The sequence below is a fragment of the Pseudochaenichthys georgianus genome, chromosome 3 (genome assembly GCF_902827115.2).
Source record: "Pseudochaenichthys georgianus chromosome 3, fPseGeo1.2, whole genome shotgun sequence".
Classification (NCBI taxonomy): Eukaryota; Metazoa; Chordata; class Actinopteri; order Perciformes; family Channichthyidae; genus Pseudochaenichthys; species Pseudochaenichthys georgianus.
In genome coordinates this window covers 37,908,999-37,931,501 of record NC_047505.1, presented here as the reverse complement: position 1 = coordinate 37,931,501, position 22,503 = coordinate 37,908,999, and positions in this window count along the sequence as shown.

The window sequence follows — 22,503 nt, the reverse complement described above, 5'->3', positions numbered from 1 at the left end:
CCAAATACTCCCACCTGCATGACAAATGGCACACCATAAGACTCTTGTGAGTGATGTTTACGATATTTGTGTCTGGTTTAGTGAATGTAGTGCATGGATACAACCGAGAGAACTTTTTTTGTAAGTTCAACGACCTTTACGTGCTGTGGTCTGACTTGTTTTTTCTCTGTCTACGTATTTTTTCGAATCTTATATTTAGATCAACACCCACAACATTTTCTTGAGTTTTGTGTTGAGTAATACTAGTAGGACTTATCTATGTACAATTATACCAAGGTAAACAGCCGCTTGACAAGGAATACCTATCTGACCTAGATTCCAGTGTGTGAAAAAGGAAGCACACGTCCGATCGTCCGGGACGTATTATTTACAATATCGGACAAATCTTTCCATTGACTTGTCCGACGAAACGTTTTTCGTCCATATTTATTGACAAATTATTGATGAATTCAGCTTAAAAAAGGCAGAACTCAAATTGGACACGGACAAATTAGACACGGACAAATTCTCCGTGTCCGCCATTGTTGTTTGCGACCGCTTTACATTTCCTTCTTTGTCATGTGTGATTAGGGATGGGGTACCGGGCCCCGCGTTATCGGTGTTTTTATCGGTACTGGAGACATGTAAAACATGTAAAACATGTATGTAATATGTATTATTGTTACATGAACATTATATTGCAGTTTTAGTTTCGCCAACTCCGTTTCTAATATGTAATAAGACTACAAAATGCACCGTCTATGATGTATTTTCGATCTTTCCAATCCAGACGAGAGATCTCTCTCCCCCGTCTGTGTGTGAGGGGGCAGGGCGGTTTACACACACGCAGCTGCTACATGCAACACACACACACACACACACACACACACACACACACACACACACACACACACACACACACACACACACACACACACACACACACACACACACACACACACACACACACACACCACAACACACACACACACACACACACACACACACACACACACACACACACACACACACACACACACACACGGCGGAGATGGCAGAGAGAACTAAGCGCTCCAAGGTGTGGTTAAAACTTTAACCATCTCGATGTGGACAATGCTCGTTGCCAAAAGTGTAATAAGAGTTTAGTAAGGGCGGGAACACGAGCTATGTGTCTAAACAACAACAACAACAACACATCATGTCCCGTAATGTTCCACCACAACCTCAATCTTCCTCCAGAAGAACCGTTAGGCATTTTGCAGCATACCTGTATGCCCCACCTGTGTTGCAGTAAAATCGTACCGCTCGCTTACGTTAGCGGTGTCGTAAAACCGTGGGAAAATGTAAAATACGATGCAGAAGAAGAAGATTCTTGTATAGCATTTTCTTGCCAAATATGAACAAATAAACAATAAAATGTTACCTTAGTTACAGTAACCCATATTCTTGTATGCCCCACACACACACACACACACACACACACACACACACACACACACACACACACACACACACACACACACACACACACACACACACACACACACACACACACACACACACACACACACACACACACACACACACACACACACACACACACACACACACACACACACACACACACACACACACACACACACACACACACACACACACACACACACACACACAGGTATGCTGAGTATCCTTCTGAACAGCAGACTCACATAACCCTCCACTACAGTCCACTGATGGTCATAACACTGACTTTAAAGGGGACCTGTAATGCAAAATGCACTTTTTCATGTCTTTTATACATAACCATGTGTCCCCTCTGTGTAAAGAGATTCTGAACGTTTCAGGAAAAAAACTTTTTGTCCTGATCCATTTAAAAACCTGTCTGAAAAATGAGCCGATTAGATTTTGGCCACTTTATGATGTCATAACGATGTTTTGGCTTGTGTAACCATCAGTGTTGTGCTAGTTACTGAAAGTTACCATTACTAGTTACTTCATTTCAAAAGTAACTCAGTTACTTTACTGATTACTTACACCAAAAAGTAATGCGTTACTGTGAAAAGTAACTTTTTAGTTACTTAAAAAAAGGGCTCCCATTAATGCCCTTATAGCCTTCATTTCAGTACTGTTATTGCATTGGAGAATAATACAATCTGTTGATCAACTTGACATGCATTATATGCAATCTGGATTGCATCGATATTAGCTGGCTTTCCATTTTTGTATATTCTTTCTCCAGGTAGTTGGAAAAAGTTTTACGTCCCATATGCCGTGTGCCGCCCGGACATGGTATCATGCTAACTAGCTCCCTGAAAGCGGGTGACTCCACTATAGCAATAGCCTGCATGTGTTCTACAACATACCGTGCAATGGCTTTATCGACTTTTCCCTGGCTAGCAGTCCCTTGGTTAAAATCCAGCCGCTGTTGCTTAGGTGGAGGTGGAGTGGCGTTGGATGAGTCTGGGTCTGTGCCGGTCTTAGTTACTAGCTTCGTCCCAGCATGTTGTTTTTGCAGATGTTTTAAGAGATTTCAATTACTGGTTTGGGCAGTAGATAGGATCTTTGACCCGCCAGGACACAATTTACATTTAACAGAAACTTTCTTTTCTTTGTGCTCGACAAAAGTGAAATAGTGAATATCTCCAGGTGGAGAAACTAGACTTGAGCTCCGCCGCCGCCATCATAGTCTTGTTAGTAAACAACACAAACACACCCACAGCGCGTCTCCGCATGTGACACAGGAAGTATCTAAGTACTTACTCAAGTACTGTACTTAAGTACAGTTCTCATCTCTGTTCGCCTGGCTGTTGACTATATAAAAAAATTAACGCAGTAACTGTCACGGTTGAGTGAAGGAAGCAGGACCCAAATGCAGATAACTCTGATAAACCTTTATTTCAAGGATAATGAAACTAATACAGACTAAACAGAACACTCACCGGTGAACTCAGTCACCAACAAAAGACGAACCGACAAAGACAGACAGAAAAACCAGAACTTAAATACACACAAGACACAGGTGAGGAGGGAGGAGAAAACACGGGGACACCAGGTGAACACAATCGGGTAAATTAGACACACCAGGGAAACTAACGACAGGGAACCACAGACAGATTTAAACAAGACAAAACGCAGACAGAAAACCAAAAATAGATCTAGACAAGACACCATAGAGACAGATCGTGACAGTAACGGAGTAACGCACCATGTAGTAACGGTAACTGAGTTCCTGAATTTAAAAAGTAATGCGTTAGAGTACTAGTTACTGCCAAAAACAACGGCGTTACTTTGTAGCGCGTTCGTCCCAACACTGGTAACCATTAGCCAAAAACCAACCAAGGTAACTACCGCCAACCATATCACCTGAATCTCCTCCTAGAGCATCATTGTGTTCTTTTTAACCAAATATCTCACAGAGGGGCGTTGGGAGTGGCCCCTTATTTTCATCTAAAGTAACAGACAGAGACCCTGTTTTCACGAGGACGAAACGGGTTGTATCCGCATAGTTTCTCTTGCGTATAGCCCTTTCATTTACACAAGGGCGTAACAAAACGGTTGAAACGGACCCCGCAAACGATAACGGGTCCCAAGGTGGATAGATCTGCAAACGAAACGCTCTGGGGGGGTCAAACGGATCCGTCTGTACACCTCTATATGATCATTTTCTGATAACGATTAAATAGCTCCTGTGAGAAAATTGAAGTAACTTGATACTGCGAAAAGTTTGATACAGCGTATTTTTGGTATATTCATCTTAATGTCCCCTGATATATAAGAAGTGTGTTTTTATATATTCATGTATGTACTTAATTACTTTGTATTTAATAGTAGCGATTGTAAACCGTGATCGTTTTTCTCGCGTCCAGGAGAGAAGCTTAAAAAGGAGACTAAATGGAGTCTCTGAGAAGGTTCAAAATTGGTACTTTAATTAATAAAAAGCGCGGTAAAGTTACAAACAGGATATTGTTCAGTCAGGAGAGAAATTCTGCAGCTTCCTCTCCCAGGTGCTGGTCGTGCAGAAGAGAGCTTACAAGCATTCGTCCTTCCCGCTTGCTGGCTGTTCGCTCCTCCTCTCTGTGAGCTGTAGTGACGTAGAAGACTTCCCCCCTCGTTCTTCTGTGTCCGATATCGCGTTAAACAGAGGATTTCGACATTTTACATTCATTGCTTACTTCCACATGCCTTTTCTCCTCCTTATCTCCTTCATAACTGTATATGTAATACATGTTAACGGCGTCAATAGCCACTTTAATGATACTAATGGGCGGTAGTCCCGGATGTCGTCATGAAGGATTTTCAGAATAAAAGCTTGGTATTGAGAACTTCCGTTTTTTTCCAGAATAAAATAGCATTTAAACTGACGGTATGTTTAAGGTACATTATGCCATAAAACATTGATTTTAATTTCTAACACAGTTTATATGAACAAAAAGCTGGAGATATGAGGAGTGAAAACTTCCCTGTCATTGAGAAGTGGAGGGGACAGAGAGGAAATATCCTTATATAGACATATGCTATAGACAGCATAAAGTAGAATGTGTGTGTGTTGCAGTAGCCATATAATAACTGCTCAATTATACTGGTGCTTGTGTTTTTAGTGATTTCTTTCTGTTTTATTCTTTCAGGTTGTGAGTACTAAATTGCCACAACATTGTGAAGTAGTTGGCTTAAATGTGTTTAAATTACTCTGTGTGAAATACGGAGCAGGTTTGCATGACAGGAGACTAAAGATGTGGGGAGAAGAGACATTCTGCCAAGTAGCTGGATCGATACATGTCTAAAATACATGTGTGTGTTTAATTACTTTGTATCAATAATAATAGCCTGTGGAACAAGGAAGTTGGAAATATGAAGAGTAAAACCATTGTATTTGGAGTAAGATGTGAGCACGGGAATGTCCTTATTTGAAGATCATATCTCTAAAATGAGTGCGTTCTCTGTATATGTTTATTGAATGGTTCGTGCTGGACACCCAATGTGTCTGTTTTACCTTAAATGGTAAAAAAAGGAAAATGAGTGTGCGTGACACATCCTAAGGAAAAATGAGTGTGCATTCTCTATAGATGCTGATATTCTACTATTTCACTGCTTGAGAGCAGAGGTAATGTTTTCCTCGTTATTATTGATATTAAAGTAACGTACATATGTTGCTTGTATTAGTTAACTATAAAAACTATACCAAAAGTATGTGAAACTATGTGTACATTGAACTAAGGGGAGGGAGGGGGCCACAGAGAGGGAAGTCTCTGCAAAATGTGTGGGTGTGTGGAGGTTTCCACAAGATGACGAGCTTGTTATAATGGAAGGTTCGTGCGGGACACCCAATGCGTCTGTTTTACCTTAAATGGTAAAAGACTCTTCCTCGGCTGGCTCGCGCTGATGCGCTACGACACGCCATCGTTTTGCATCTCCCAATGAGATGACCTGAAAAGAGGAGCATCTGACCCAGCTCCTCCTGTTTTGTTTTTGTATGTAAGCCTGTTCTGTCTTTGGTTCGCCCTCTCTTCCTCCTGCTGACAAGACAAGTAAGTAGATCTCCCGGCGGGAGGAACCAGGGCCGGAGTAATCCGGATTACTTCGTGATGTTGTGTTATTGTATCTTTTGCCATTAAATCAGCATATTTGTTATAACCGTACCTTGGTTGCTTTGAATTCTTCTTCTGTTAATCTGACCCATTCACCAAACGAACACGCGGAGCCGAGCTGGGCCTTAAACCACGCAGACTCCAACACTCCCTCTCCCAACGTCTCCCTCTCCCCAAGTCTCCTGCTCAGAGATAAGCTGCAGTGGCCCCTTATTTTCATCTAAAGTAACAGACAGAGACCCCGTTTACATGAGGACGAAACGGGTTGTATCCGCATAGTTTCTCTTGCGTATAGCCCTTTCATTTACACAAGGCCGTAACAAAACGATAGAAACGGACCCCGCAAACGATAACGGGTCACAAGGTGGATAGATCTGCAAACAAAACGCTCTGGGAGGTCAAACGGATCCGCCTCTATATGATCATTTTCTGATAACGATGAAATAGCCCCGCCTCCCTCTCCCCATGTCTCCTGCTCAGAGATCAGCTGCTGGGCTGTCAGAAGAGGGGGAGGAAAAGAGAGGCTCCATTTATTATTCTTATATTATTATATAGAGTCGTTATCAACAGGGATGCAAACTCATCAGGTATGAAAAAGGTGACAAGGATCCGATCCCCCGACCCCACAGAATATCGGCTTTAAAATGAGGAATAACAGGATGTTAGCCGTCAGAACAACTAAAGCAGCAGTTAATAATAACAGAAACGTTAAAGAGTCACATCTAATAGAAATATATAAAAGCATTTATTTTAATTGTGTAGCAGTCAGTTTATCATTTTGGCAGCACTGTTGAGCATTTTGAAAATGTATTTCCATGCCTCTGTTCAAGGCTTAGTCTGGCTTATCTGTATAGCCAGTGGTGTAAAGTAACTAAATTCATCAACTCAACAAGTACTATACTTGGGTACAATTTTGAGATACTTCAATGTTTTGCTACTTTGTTCTTCTTCTCCTCTACAATTCAGAGGTACATGGTGTACTTTTCCTCCACTATAGTTCAGAGGTACATGGTGTACTTTTCCTCCACTACATGTATTTAATCCCTTTAGTTACTCTACAGATGTGGATGAATGATGTGAAATATAATCAAGTGTTAAATCAGACTTTAGTTCCACCTGGAGTAAATTCACAAGCTACCCTGCAGTATACAAAGTCATTCAAACTAGCTGCACCTTCACCAGCTTTGAGAACACTTTAATGATCAATCATTATAACACATATCAGATATCGTCACCTTCTTAAACTAATGGCCTAAGTCATATTTTGGAGAAAATGTTTTTTTTGCCTAAATCATCTCTTCTTGATGCTGGCCACCTCTGGTAAAATTGCCTACATCCTTATTGAAAGGATAGTGCTGTTCCTACTCTGATAGTATAATGGCCTATGTCAAGAGTGTGACTTAGGCCATATATTTAAAAAACATAATGGCTTAAGTCACATTGTCTTGTGACTTAGGCCATTTGACAAGCTTTACAAAATGGCTACTTCAAGAAAAAGAAAAAACTAACAGATAAATTAAGTTATTTTCATGGTTCAGGGCTTGTCCCCTATTGGGAAGTGATGTTTACTATACTATAGGCTGGGCTATAAATGTTGTGTAGTTATTTAGTCTTTTACTTTCACAATGTATAGTTACTGTAGCTACCGAAGCTATACTGTAGGTACTATAGTTACTGTAGCTAATATAGCTACTGTAGCTCCATGAAGCATGCACACATTCCCTTCTGGGACAATAAAGACTAATCTAAAAACTAATCTAACCTTTCAAAAGTAACGGTTACAATTACTGCATAATTATGAATTAGAAAAAGTACATTTTGCGTTTGTCTGTTTCAATTCTTAATATTGTATTATTGTCTCATTTTTCCACATTACATTTCCATCTTATTAGGAAAGATTACATGTTTTTTTAATTGAATTTGGCCAAATTATATTCATCAAAAATAGCTTTAATGTATTAATACATAGGACCACAGTGCAATTACAAAACATTTTTTCATAATGATCACAGTTGTGACCGTACGCCTACTCCTTTTTGGTAGGAGATGCACTTGACTTTTCAGACACCGATCAGGAATCATCCAATGAAAATGAGACCGTTGTTAAAGAGATGGAGCAGCATGTACCAGGCCAAGACCCTGTATCAGATGGAGCAGACAATAACTTAAACACTCTCATTGAAGAAGAGAGTGTTGCTGAAGATGCCAAGCAGATCCGTCCACACCATGAAGAAGACTTAGATGATGATGATGTTATCATTGACCCAAACTACAATCCATCCTCTGATGAGTCCTCTCTCCCTGAAAATGAAGACAGTCTGGCAGCAACTTCAGAACATTATGGTCCTCATCTAGAGGATGTATGAAAACAATATGGTCAAAAGGAAACAACATAAATACCTCAGCCCAGAAACATGGAAGCAAAATGAATCCAGGAAGAAACATCTCAAAGGAATGGCATACAAGGTCAAAGGTGGCAAAGAAATAGCTGCAAAGGCTATGGGCCTTCCCTGCAATTCGAAGTTCTGTCAACGAGTCACGACTCGAGACTGTCAATCCATTACAGAAGAGCAGAGGCAGTGGATATTTTAGAAAGTTTGGTCAATGGACAACTGGGAAGAACATCGGTTATACGTCACCACTTTGATCACAAAGGTTACCATGAAGCGAAAGAAAGAAAGTTGGTGAGGGATCCAGGCGCAGTTCATCATTTTCCTACCAACTGAAACTTCAGGATGGAACGAATCTTAAAGTGTGCAAAGCTTTTTTTCTTCTACACTTGGTATCCCTGAAAGAACCATTACACTGGCTGAACAAAGACACCATCGACCATGACGAACAAGTGGCAGACCCGCCAACTACATCTCCACCTAAGAGTGGCAAAAATGCAAAGCTGGAAACTGCTGTCACAGAGTTCCTTAAGGACTGGTTGAAGGATCTGCCCACTGTTGATTCACACTACTGCAGAAGGACAGCGCCCTACAAAGACAAGAATTTCCTTCACCCAGGCACAACCATCTCCCAACTACATCAGGAATATCAACAGGCAGCTGCAATTGCTGAAGTTGACGCTCTGCCAATCAAGGAGAGGACATTTCAGGACCTTCAGTCCATGAAACATGTCATACCCTTCGAGTGTCATCAGCTTTTTGACAATTTGCCACATAATTACACACACACACACACACACACACACACACACACACACACACACACACACACACACACACACACACACACACACACACACACACACACACACACACACACACACACACACACACACACACACACACACACACACACACACACACACACACACACACACACACACACACACACACACACACACACACACACACACACACACACACACACACACACACACACACACACACACACACACACACACACACCCCCCCTTATCTTTTCTCAGCCGAGATGTTCCGCTGAGTTTTGCCGGCACACTCAGCCGCAGCTACGTGGATCTCCACTCACAGTTCGCCACACACTCACGTGTGTGTGCTCAGGCTGAGTTCCGTGGTATCTCGCAGACCCCAAGCAGCAACCAGGAAACGACACCAGTAATACAGCTCACACTGTCCGCTCCTCGAGCCTCAAAGGGCGGAGCAGCGAGCCCCGCAACGTCTCGCCAACACAGCACCCAGACCGCATGCAGCATTCTCATCTGTTTGTCATTACTGGTGTCATTTTCTGGTTGCTAACTAATGCCATTGTAACACATAATCACTGATGTTCAGCTGTAACGGTGGTGGACTAATCAGAGCACAGTGGGCTCACAGGGTGGGGGGGGGGGCATTTAAACCAATATCTTTCTTGATTCTTTGTACAGTATGAAAACAAATAGTCTTTGTACCTGAGCTGAAGTTCACTGCTGTGAGGAGTCCAGTTCTGTCTCTCACTCTCTGGTCCAGCCTGTCTGCATCACCTGGACACCTTAAACAAACAGATATATATATATATGTAAAGAACCATGTGTACAAACAATATAACGGATTCTCTTCTGTTGAACATGTTGGATTGTGTATTGTCCGAGTCAGGGTCCTTTTTATTTTACTGTAACTTTGGAAGTTGTGTTACCAATGCTTACTGTTTATTTGATACCCATTTGGTAATGCAATTAATAAAAACAACAAGGTTTGGGTTCATTCTTCAGATGACTGTGACGTTAACGTGTAAGCTCGATAATGAACTCCAGCTCAACCAACCATATTGTAATATCTAAGTAATCATCTTGAAATATGACATTAATAATTGTAATATACACACATCTTATTGTGAGGTTGATTTCACATACACTACTTCGACATTAGCTTGTCTACATACTTGAGCATAGCCAATTTAAATTAACCTTAGCGATGCATACAGTTCCTATCTACATAATAAAATATCTCTCTTTTACCATACCATTTTATCAACCTCAAACAGAAGCCGTTTGTTCAACAGTATTATCCCACTTAACGCTTAAAGGTGGGGTAGGTAAGTTTCAGAAACCGGCTTGAGTGCACTAAAATGTGAAAGTACACAGCCGAAAAGAATCCACCCCTTCCTTCAGACTTCCTTACAGAGCACCTCTTCCAACACACATGAATGCGCACATGACGTCAGCAGACTGGTGAAAGTGGGCGCCTGTTGCTGGCGAGTCATTGAAGTACTGCTGCAATGCACGCCCAATGACGGCACGCCCAATGAGGGCACAAGATACATTTGTGCGTGCACGAGATGGAAGGCTGACAGACAGGGCGGCGACCGGCTAAATGGATTGGTCATGCTTTTTACAGTATTACGGCTTCCACAGATGACATTTTTGTATGGATTTTTTGTCAAAGCACTTAAAGAGCCTGTGACACCATCCCAACAACTGTTGTGCAATGAAATATTGGGCTACTAGTAATCTCGAACCGTCAGTTTAAAAAAGAAAAAGCGATACCGTTTCGTTAAATATCAATAATTTCGAACATCGCGGGGAAATTCCTTCACTCATTTTGAAGTTTTGGGGGAAGCCGGAAGTGACGTCAATGCGGGAACGCTTCGAGAGCCAAACACGGACAAAGTGTGTTGTGTCATGCGTAGAAATGGTGAATTACTGAGTTTAGGCACGTTGATAACGTTTTAATGAAGTTGACTACAGTATATTCATATTTGTCAGTGCTTTCATGTCAATTCGGCGACATAAACATAAATGATCGTGGTGAAGATGATGATTACATGAGGATTAAAAATCGGGAGTGAGAGCTGCTGAATTTCCTCCCGTCGGATGTGATATAAAAACAAATCGATTATTTTTGTGGTTATAAACTCAAGTGGATGAAACTACATTTATTAGTGCTTTCATGTCAATTCGGCGAACATATGATACATTAAATGATGAGTGAGGATGATGATTAAAAATCGTTTGTTTGAGCCGGTCTGCATTTACTGATGAGAAAACAAACCGATGCTTTTTGTAGTTGTAGTACACCCACGTGGATTAAATGTGTGGTTTTTTACCACAATGTTGGGGAAATTAATGGATAAAATGCACGGATTATTATTATTATTCCCACTCCGATCGGGACACTAGGTCCACCGTTTCCCCGCAGCGAGGCTCCCCCCGTTGACAGTTTACGTGGGCTGGGTGCAGTGGCGGACTGGCCATCGGGACGAATCCCGATGGGCCGGTACCGAAGTGGGCCGGTCGGATAAGTAACTAGCACATCCCCCATAGGCGGCGCGTGAGGCTCAGGTTTGAGAAGGCTAAATAACTTATTTTACCTGACGCTGCACGCCTCCGGCGTCTATAGAAAAGAGATGAACTCAGTGTGCGGAGTTTAAATCTCTCAAGTCATATTACAGGATAAAGGAAATACAGTTTAAACTGCCGTATGCAGAGAAGACGCCGACGTGTCGCACTTATCATTCATATTACATCATCAATCAGATCATCGATCATATAATATCATAATATATCATATATTTCCTTATCTGAGTCAGCTTCTCCAGCCTCATCTGGCCGTGCAACACTCACAGTGTCACAGACTGTATGCAGAAGTATTATTTAACACATTATGTTGACGAAACACTCGAGACAAATGTAATTAAAGTCAGATCCACTCGTGTCTTAGACGTGAACGCGCTCTCAGCAGGAGAGAGAAACCCTGGCTTGATTTACCGAGTTGATAACCAGCGTCGTAGGACCGCTTAGCGAGATCTCGTTTGTTAGTTTGTTTGTTACTCAAACATATCCAGGGTCTGTTGAACTGGCTTCGTAGTACAGGGCACAGGTGGCTAGCAGCGCTAATGTCAAAGACACAGACATTATACATTATATTTGTATTTTACATCCCCCGCTCCCCCCGTTGACAATTTACTAGCGGTACCGAAGTGGGCCGGTCGAGAGTCCCGGGATGATTTTTAGTCCCATTCCACCACTGGCTACATGACCATATGATCGCCCATATTGACGCACCTCATTCCTAAACTTCTAACAGATACAACATAAACCGATCCTTCAGCCTCATATGAGCTCTCAGACACGTTCCACATTAACCTGTCATCGCTGTCTGAGCTTGCTGCTGTGTGCGCCGTCGTGCGTTTACATCTGACTGTATATATATAAAGGTTTACATGCAGACGCTGGGATCCTGAACGGTGCAGCTGGAGCGCTGTGCCCGCAATGACGTCACCCATCATTTGGCGGGACTTGAAGAATCCGCGAGAAGATCCAGAAAATTGTCAACATTGAAGGCAGATTAATGGTTATCAAAGTACAAATATCCAAAATCAGTTCAGTAACGGTTTTCAAGGGGACAATATGTACTCAAATTGATGGGTTTGGATGATGGGGGAAAACCGTGTAACAGGCTCTTTAAGATATTCATTGCTATCTGGATATTAAGAGCATTCCATGGAATATAACAAAAAGTGTATCTCGAGCCGGTTTCTGAAACTTACCTACCCCACCTTTAACACTTGTCTATTTCGTTTTAACCTTTATATACAGTCGATTAGCATCGTTAGCACCGATGTAGCTACCACTCACTTACACGCTAACTCAAGCCTTACCATTCATTATTTGGCTGATTAAAATCATTAACACATAAATAAAGCACTCAAATTTCACTTACCGCATTCATGCACCGTCTGTTTTAACCGCAGAGCGAGTCACAATAGTCCGATAAATAAGCATGAAGAACAAACAACCACGGCCGGCTTCAAGTTGTGTTTCCTGGATGAACTAACCAGGCAGAGTCCCTGTAGCTAGCAGTAGCTTCACGGAGCAGGTAGCAGAGAGACAAGAAGCTAGCAGCAGCAGTCACTTGACAGAGCCGTCACTCAATGTGACCACGCCCTAATTTATGCACACACTCTAAGACCTAATATAAATAAAAGGGTCGCGTTAGAACACAATTCACTCACAGATCCATAATCATGAAGGTGGAATCTAACTATATCGATAATAAAATGTATGGAGCCAGGGGTAGAAACGTGTTTTTTTCTGTTGTAAAATTGGGCATTTTAACATGGGGGTCTATTGAAATTGCTCCTTTCTGCAGCCATTGCCTATCGGCCAATATATGAACTGCAGTGTGTGGCACTTCTGTATTGGCGTCCCGGCTCTACCCCACAGTTTGCCGCTTGGTGTGAACGGACACGTTAGATAAATTGAATGCGTGTGAACGGAAGACTTTTTTTAAAACGCATACGGTGCGTAAACGCAAACGTTCCCATGTAAATGGGGTCAGAGAATCAGCACTTTTGAAACAGGGCTGAAAGAGAGGGGATTATGGGATGCTACAATGGGTGATCTGCTTGTTATTTCGAGCCAATCACTTCAGAGACATGTTTTGTATATATATCGGAGACCTATAATATATTGATGAGTGTGTACAGTTGTGTGTGTACTCTTGCGTGCATTTGAGTGTGTGTGTTTACGAGTGATAGTTTTTCCACATCAAAGACCTCTGATATTCCATTTTACCTCTCTCATCCTACATCATCCTCCTATGCCAGTGTCAATGATAATATCATACATTATTAGATGCTTACTATATTCAAAGGTTTTTTAAGAGGATGAATCATCCATTATTATATAAAAAAACTAGGGCTGTCAAGTTAACGCGTTAATAACGGCACTAATTATTTTAACGCAATTAACACATGTGTATTTTTTGTCCTCTGCCGCCCCGTAGTTTCAGAGTGCATCGAGTTTAAAATACCATCTACAACAGGGATGGGCAAATGGCGGCCCGGGGGCCGCATGTTTTTTTTTACTTGTAGAACTGATACCATCCACTAGACTCCTAGTTACGTCGCGAGCTGCGTACATTATTTAAAATACCGCGAAATAATCTGTGACGCATTTGTGTGTATTGTGTTTGTTTCCCGGGGAAACCCTCACAAGAAACACCGGCTGTTGTTATGCCTGCTGTGACGTTAAGTTGCCTCGTATGCCTTTACAAGCTTAAAAGTTGTATTTATCATCTGAATTTGGCGAAACAAGTTTAATATTCTAAAAACCAAGACTTTGTTTATTTGAAATCAGATTAAAACAAACTGTCACGGACTCTGCCGTGTTATCTATGATTACTACGCTTTTCATTCATAATTTCAGCAGGAGGGAGGGGTAGTGGCGCTGACAGGTGTCTGTGTTGACATTCCCTTATTGTGGAATAAGGGGAATGCAGAGTCTAGCTACAAGTGTTTTAGGTTCAAGTTAGACAACTAATGTCTGGGTTAGTGTTCATGACTTCATGTTTATGTCATGTTAATGGTTAATCTCAATACACACACATTTTCCGTGCTTTCCAATAGTTAGGGCCCGAGCACGGAGCGCTAGGACCCAATGGCGTCCTAGCACGAAGTGCGAGGAACCTATTGTTATTGGTGGAATTATTATTTTTCTGCTGGCGTTTCCTGTTTTTGAGGCCTTTAGGAAGCTTCAAACGTTGTATAATTTTGCACGGATGCCAGGACTGGTGAAAAATACAATATTCTGGAGTCAATGGGTTAAATATTCCAACCTGCTCACTAGCGCCACCTATCAAAAGCCCATTTCGGAATACATTTACAAAGTCGCACCGTAACTCCAAATGACCTGAAATTTTGCAAACATATTTGGGTGGACCTGCTCTACAAATAATTCTCTTAAAACCCTAAGCTCCGCCTACATTTTAAAAATGTAATTAGCATAATGTTCAAAACAGTGAAATATTAACTTAAATTTCAATTTTCAGTTTTTCAACACCAAACCTTGTATACAGCATCGCTGGAGGGTCAGACACATTACCGTAGAAAATTAGCATGTTCAGAAGATAAATATTGCCGCAATTAATCAAAACGTACTCGCAAAAAGGCGGGGCTTAGAAATAAATGCTCATAACTCATCAACAATGTATCCAAACATCACAGATTTTGGTGGATAGGTTCAGTCTGTCTTGGGGAATAGGCACACCAAATTTTACATTTTGGACTATAGGGGGCGCCAAAAACACGACCAATTTATAACTCAAGAACGGATGGACGATTTTTTTTACACATACTCTGGGGTTGACTACGAACTGAGATTTAAAGTCTCGCAACAAATGCAGAATGTGGGCGTGACCTATACTTAAAAAAATAAATTGTGATAGCATAAAATGAGCTTCGGACGCAAAACTTGCATTTTAAGCACATTTTTGCAAACTCCTCCTCGGGAAATGTTCGGAAAAATTCCAATCCAGGACAAGTTCAGCCCATATCCAATGTGATGCTAAATTGCGAAGGAATAATCGATCGCTCAAATGATGAGCTTGTAAGCGAACTGAGAATGTTCCCTTTTTGACGATTTACATGTCACAAATTACTCCAAATTACTCCAAACTACTCGCATATTGTTTTTCCGATATTCACCAAACGCTGTATACAAATTTCTCTTATGATTGCGGACAAATTTTAAATTTGCTTTTATTAGCCCCGCTCCCCAGAAAGTCAGCCATTTTGAAAAATGTGCGTTTTTCATGCATTTTAAGGATATTTTTGCAAACTCCTCCTAGGGGACTGATCGGAAAAATTCCAATCCAGGACAAGTTCAGCCCATATCCAATATGAGGCTAAATTGCGATGAAAATTGTTGATAGCTCAATTGTGGAGGTCGTAAGCTAACAGCAAATACACCATTTTTGACGATTTACATGTCACAAATTACTCCAAACTACTCGCATATAGTTTTTCCGATATTCACGAACCACCGTATACCCATTGCTATTATGATTGCACACATATTTCAAATTGCCTTCCATTAGCCCCGCCCCCGAGAAAGTCAGCCATTTTGGAAAAATTGCATTTTTCATGCATTTTAAGCACATTTCCGCAAACTCCTCCTATGGAAATTATTGAAAAAATTCCTATCCAGGAAGTTCAGCCCATATGCAATGTGATGCTAAATTGCAAAGGAATAGTTGATCGCTCGAACGAGTAGCTCATAAGCTAACGGAGAATGTTCCATTTTTGACGATTTACATGCCACAAATTACTCCAAATTATTCCAAACTACTCGTATATAGTTTTTCCAATATTCACGAAACGCTGTATACACATTGCTCTTATGAATCTGGACATATTTCAGATTGCTTTCCATTAGCCCCGCCCCCCAAAAAGTTGGCAATTTTTAAACATTTCAATTTTCATGCATTTTAAGCACATTTTTGAAACTCCTCCTAGGGAAATGTTCGGACAAATTCCAATCCAGGACAAGTTAAGCGCATATCCAATATCATGCTACATTGAGAAGGAGTAGTCCTTCGCTCAAATGGGGAGCTCGTAGGCTAACGGAGAATGTACAATTTTTGACCAATTATATGTCAGATAATCTACTGAGACCTGCCTGTCTGCCTGCCTGGCACATCAACTCTCACACACACAAACACACACACACACACACACACACACACACACACACACACACACACACACACACACACACACACACACACACACACACACACACACACACACACACACACACACACACACACACACACACACACACACACACACACACACACACACACACACACACACACACACACACACACACACACACACACACACACACACACACACACACACACACACACACACACACACACACACACACAGGTGTATTCGAGGACTCGCGCACGTCTGCTTGACGCCGGGACGACCGGCTGTCCTCCCCGTCAGGCGCACGGACGCGAGGGCCCGCTCATCACTGCGCGCACTGTTTAATAACCTGTTCAATACAAACATGCCACTTGTAAAAATGAAATAACATTTCTGTGAACTGATATTTGTTTAGTGAGCTTATTAGAGGATGTTCCCATTTTTTGGGGATGTTCCCTTTGATTGTAAAATGTCAAAGAAGATGTCAGACTTAGTATATTTGTTAATAATTACATATAACACATGGAATTGTTGTGTGTGTGTGTTCCAAGTGAATCTGCGGCCCCCTGGTACATCAATTATGTGGCCCCTACCACCATCAAAGTTGCCCATCCCTGATCTACAAGCTGATGCTGACAGTCCCGCTCCTGCCGTCCGCTTGCGGCAGACCACACTTCCACGCTCACTGGCAGGCACCATAGGCAGGCACCGACTGGCCATCGGGAGGACCGGGTGGGTGTGTGTATGTGTGGCGCGAGCGAGAGAGAACGGGCACACCTTACGTGTATTGTTGTTGTTAGCATCTGGTGCTAGCTAGCTGCGCTAACGGATATAAGGAGCTGTTTCAATGAAAACAGAGGAGCGACATTTCGCTGACAACTGCGCCGAGCACTTGACTTTATGCAGGTAGCCAGACAGTGGGACATTGTACGAAAAGTCAGCACACTCAGCACGGATAGTGTTAACTGTGTTCGTTATTCTCGCGTCCAGGAGAGAAGCTTTAGAAAAGGAGACTAAATGGAGTCTCTGAGAGGGTTCAAATGGTACTTTAATTAATAAAAAGGCGCGGGTATGTTACAAGCAGAATATTGTTCAGTGAGGAGAGAAAGGCTGCAGCTTCCTCTCACAGTGGTCGGCCGTTCCGCATTCATTTTTACATTCATTGTATAACTAGACACGCCTCTTCTCCTCCTCATCTCTTTCATGACTTTTCATCTAAATACATTTCAAACGCTGAAATCAACACTCTAAAAAATACAGGAAATACTTCAAAGCCCCGACTATTTTTAGTATAGGCCTAATGTCAGTGGCCTCTTACTGTCTACTTCTGCATGTATTCACATTGTATGGACCATGTTTCCACCTGGTAAAACTCAGGCTACAATACAACCATTCTGTTCTGCTCTAACGATTCAATTTATAGATTCTACATCAAAACAGTTCGTTTTTATTGTTTCCAATGATAACGTCACCTTAAGTGGAGGAATGCAAACCTGTTTTCAAATGTAAGGTTTTGAATTTGTTTGACATTTCTCAGTAATGACACCCTCAGACGCCCACTATCATTCATGCTATGCCTTCAGTGGTAACTCAGATGTTAAGGGGGTTGAAGCTTTTCCTCCCAAATCGGCTATGCTTTGTTTTTTTCAACAAAGGTATGCATTTCCTGCATAATATATGTTTCTCACAATTGTTTTTTTGTTAGCTGCGCACAGGTGATACTGACTCTTCTCGAGTAATGGATTATGATCTATACCATGCTTACATGGACTCGTATGTTTTATTTCATATCTAACAGAAGTGACAGAAGAAAGAGATGGGAAAGTGAGAAGAAAGACATGGGAAAGTGAGAAGAGAAAGACATGGGGAAGTGAGAGAAGAAATATATGGGAAAGTGAGAAGAGAAAGACATGGGGAAGTGAGGAAAGAGGGAGATGAGGAAAGAGGGAGATGAGGAAAGAGAGAGATGAGGATGAGAGAGATGAGGAAGAGAGAGGGATGAGGAAGATAGAATAGAGAGAGATGTGGAAGAGAGAATAGAGAGAAGAGGGAAGAGAGGGATATGAAAGAGAGAAGAGATATTTGCGAGTTGCATACTGATACTGAGTCTTCTCGATTAATAGCTTATAGACATTAACATGTTTAAATAGACTCCTACGTTGTTATTACATATGTGACATATGTAAGAATTACAATTATATTGAGTAATTGATTTCATATTGGAACATTTATTTCTCAAACCTATGTTTTATGGAAGAGGAAATGTATTTCTGATAAACTAATCTTTTATCAAAACGGTAAATGGTGAATTAATATAACATTTAGAATAATTGAGAAGGGGTGATATCCACAGGGACTAGCTCACCTTTAACTTAAAATAACATGTCTCTGCTTTGGACTGATGAGTATATGATTCTTGCATGTTAAATGGCTAACACAAAACTTACATTTATGCATGTGCATGTGTCAGGAAGGCTACCTACTCTATTTTTGTAATTGAATGATAATGTGCTAATCCATTACCTTGAGTTGTCTTCAATCAGGAAAACATCCCTATCAAGTGTTAACCCAATAACTAGGACAGCTCTGATGGCCAAGGGTCAGAGAGAGTGGGTCACACTCCCCGGCTGCAGAGGGCACCCCCAGCCACGGGCAAGGAGGCACGAGGTCGTTCGAGATGAGAGGATTCTAATCTTCAACTTTCTGAGGAGATGGGATGCTTCTTCATCTTTCTGCTCGGTGTGCTCAAACAGACAACTCTGCAGGATGAGTGATGGCTTCAGAGGCTTCTATAATACAAGGTTCCATGTTTCTTGGAGGAGCAGATGTCTACCTAACCTCTCCCATCACGGGGGGGGCATCTGGATGTGCCACTTGAAATAGGCAGTTGCACTGCTCTCAAGCAGATAGCAAAAGGAATGCAGGCAGATGAGCCTCCATTTCACTGGGGGATCATACAGTGCTCACTGAATGATCCACAAAAAAGCAGAGTAATTGGGGGGTTGAAATATGGCGCTCTGATGAAGAAGAGTTTTGAGCCAATCAGCACCTCAGTGCTAATCTACAGTATCAGAATGCCTTTACACACCAGACATTATGTGTCATAAAGAGAGGAGGAGGACGAGTCAGGAGGACATGTTCTTCCAGCTCTTGTACAAAGATAACATTTGAATTGAATGACCAGATGTTGGTGATAAATACATTTTGTCAGATCAGATTACACTTTCACACTAAACAAAATAAATTAATTGATATTTTCAGATAAGGTATTGAATAATAAGATATTTCTAATATTATAACAAATAATGTTAATATCCTTAATTGTCCAGCAATCAGGTTTAACAACACTACTCTTCAACGTATTACCCATGCACAGACAGACCTAAAATGATGGTTCAAGTTTTAAACGTTTAAACTTTCCTTTCCAGGTTTTTACAAAAGTCTTTGAATATTTGCCTAACTTTTCCTTTTCAGATTGTTAAACGTTTTGAGAATTGTTTAATTTTCCCTTCAGATTTTGAAATGACATAATGATTGATAGTTGAAGTAATGTAATTATGTTATCATGCCTTAATCTTGTGATTAAATATGTAATGAAGTAAACGTAAAGTAATCCTAAATTGAGGACACTGTAACTTTGCAGATTACGAATTGATCAAATCACCACTGTGAATTGTATACCTTAACTGTGATTGTATACCTCAGCTGGATCTGTTATGATCCTGATTTTATACCTCACTTGGATCTCTTATGATCCTATGTTTTAAATGCATTTGACTAGTGATTGCCTTAAACTAAATCTTTAAACTGCAAGCTGGTTTTAATTGTATAGTTTGATAAGTGAGATCAATTAATGGTTACATGTTAAAACATATTATTTTAAAGAAGATGTTTTTGCTATTATGCGTCTGTGTTTTATGTGTGTTCATTATTGTGCTTTTGACAACAGATGATCCAAACATTGATGAGAGATGATTTTCTATTGTGATTGTCTGTGTCAATCATTGTGGTTGAATGTTTCAGTCTTATTCTACTTTGTGATGTAAATTGATGTACGGTGAGACCACATTCAGATCTGAAGACACCTATTGATTTAAGTATTGACCAAATTATTATTAGACTAATGTTTTCAGGTTATCATAAATGATAAAAAGAGTGGACTGTTAGGGATTAATTGTGTCTTTACTTAAGATATTTGACCTTTCGGCCTGTTGACATTTACGACAAAGCCTAAGTCTGTTATCTGTCTTAAGGAATGGGAAGTCTCAGCTATTGCTGACATTATCAGTTTTATGACCGGTCAACTCTCGGTCATAAGAGCCATAGAGTGAGATAAGTGATTCAGTGTCTCCAGGTGTTCACGTATACCTTCCCCCAATATGCTGATTAGCCCTCTGTAAACTAGTTTAAAAGGTCTATCAAGAGATAGGCTGATCAGAATTGACATGGCAACCCACCCGTGCAGTCAGAACCTTTTGCTGCTGTGACTTGTGATGTGAATTTCTCCGGCCGATGCTTGTAATAAACTACCAGTGTTTGACATCAGAACTCCTGCTCGTCCCGTGTCTCTCTGAGTCCTGACTCTCCATTATAGTCAGGTTCACTATATACTTTTGTGGGATTTTTGTGCGGATTTGCAATACTATACATTTTTGGAAAGGATATTGTATAAGGATTCAGAAAATCCATGTTTCCATTTGCCCAGGTGTTTATATGGCGGCCATTTTGGAATTTCCAAAATGGCCGCCGTAAAATGTAGGTTTTGTAATATCTTGACTTCTAAATAAGCTAGAACATTGATTTTAACTGCTAAACCCACATTTTCAGGATCAAGGAATCCAATGGTGCCAACAATAACGAGGTAGAACTCACTAAATTGCATGTTAACATAACTGTGTGATTACATTGTACAGCTTGTCACCTTCAGTGGTAAAGGGGTTTCCATGACTGAGTATGGCTGCCTTGATCTTGTCGATTGTACCATGTGCCCTCTTGACTGCACTTGGCCCAAGCTCATGGTGCTCTGTGCTTCTGTCAGCTTCCATGTCAAATTGACTCTTGAACTCTTTCAACAGACGTGAAAGTTCCGGTGTGACCATGAAAAATCTCTGTCTGGCATTGGCATTGTTAGAGATGCCAATAATCCCAGAGTGAATCTTCATCAGCTTGTTCAGATGTTCGCATGCGTGGTCTGCCCCAACAGACACAAAGGGAATGACACTCTTGGTGACGGATATATTACCTGCGTGTAGTTCCTCCCAGATCCTCAAGTCATGCATGTCTGCGATGTATCTTGGCCAGAGTCTTTTGTACTTGATGCGATCCATGGAAAAAAACAGCTTGCTCAGTGCTTCTCCAGCCTGCAGATGGAGTTCAAGGTCAGCATTCCGAGTTGCTGCTACGAAGAACAGGATTGTTTCCACCCGATGTAGGTAGCTCATCATGGCCTTGAACATTGCATGCTGGGATTTTTGTTCCTCCCATTCTTGGAATGCTGTGATGACTTCAGCAGTGGCTTCCAGGAGGGTCCTGTTGACTTGCTTCACAGATTCAGCCTTGATGTCTTTACCCTCCGAGCAGGCAGCTTCTACTCCCTCTGTTGCCTTCAGGCACACATATTTCAGTTGTGGGTTGTCCTTGAAGAACTCCTCCAGAGCCATTTCATAGAGTGCTACATACGAGTAGATGTGGGCATGGAGAGCTCGCTTGTAGTGTGTGCATTTCAGGATTTGCCTTGTTGTGGCAGGACCATACACATCTGCTTCCATCCAGGCATCATCTATACCCGAGTTCTCCATGGAGGCACCAAGAGCTCTGAGGGCAGCCATGACGACATGCAGCTCACCCAGTCTGGGAACAACCATCTGTTTCAGGTCAGGTCTGGCATCTAGGAGCTGCACCACCTTCTCATAGAGGGCCATGTCAAAGGTAATGACTGTGGGGTGATCTTCCCCAACTGCCAACTTCCTCAGCTGATTTGCTTGCATGATTATAGTCAACAGAGTTGACCACTCGTGTGCCACCTCTGGCAATAGTG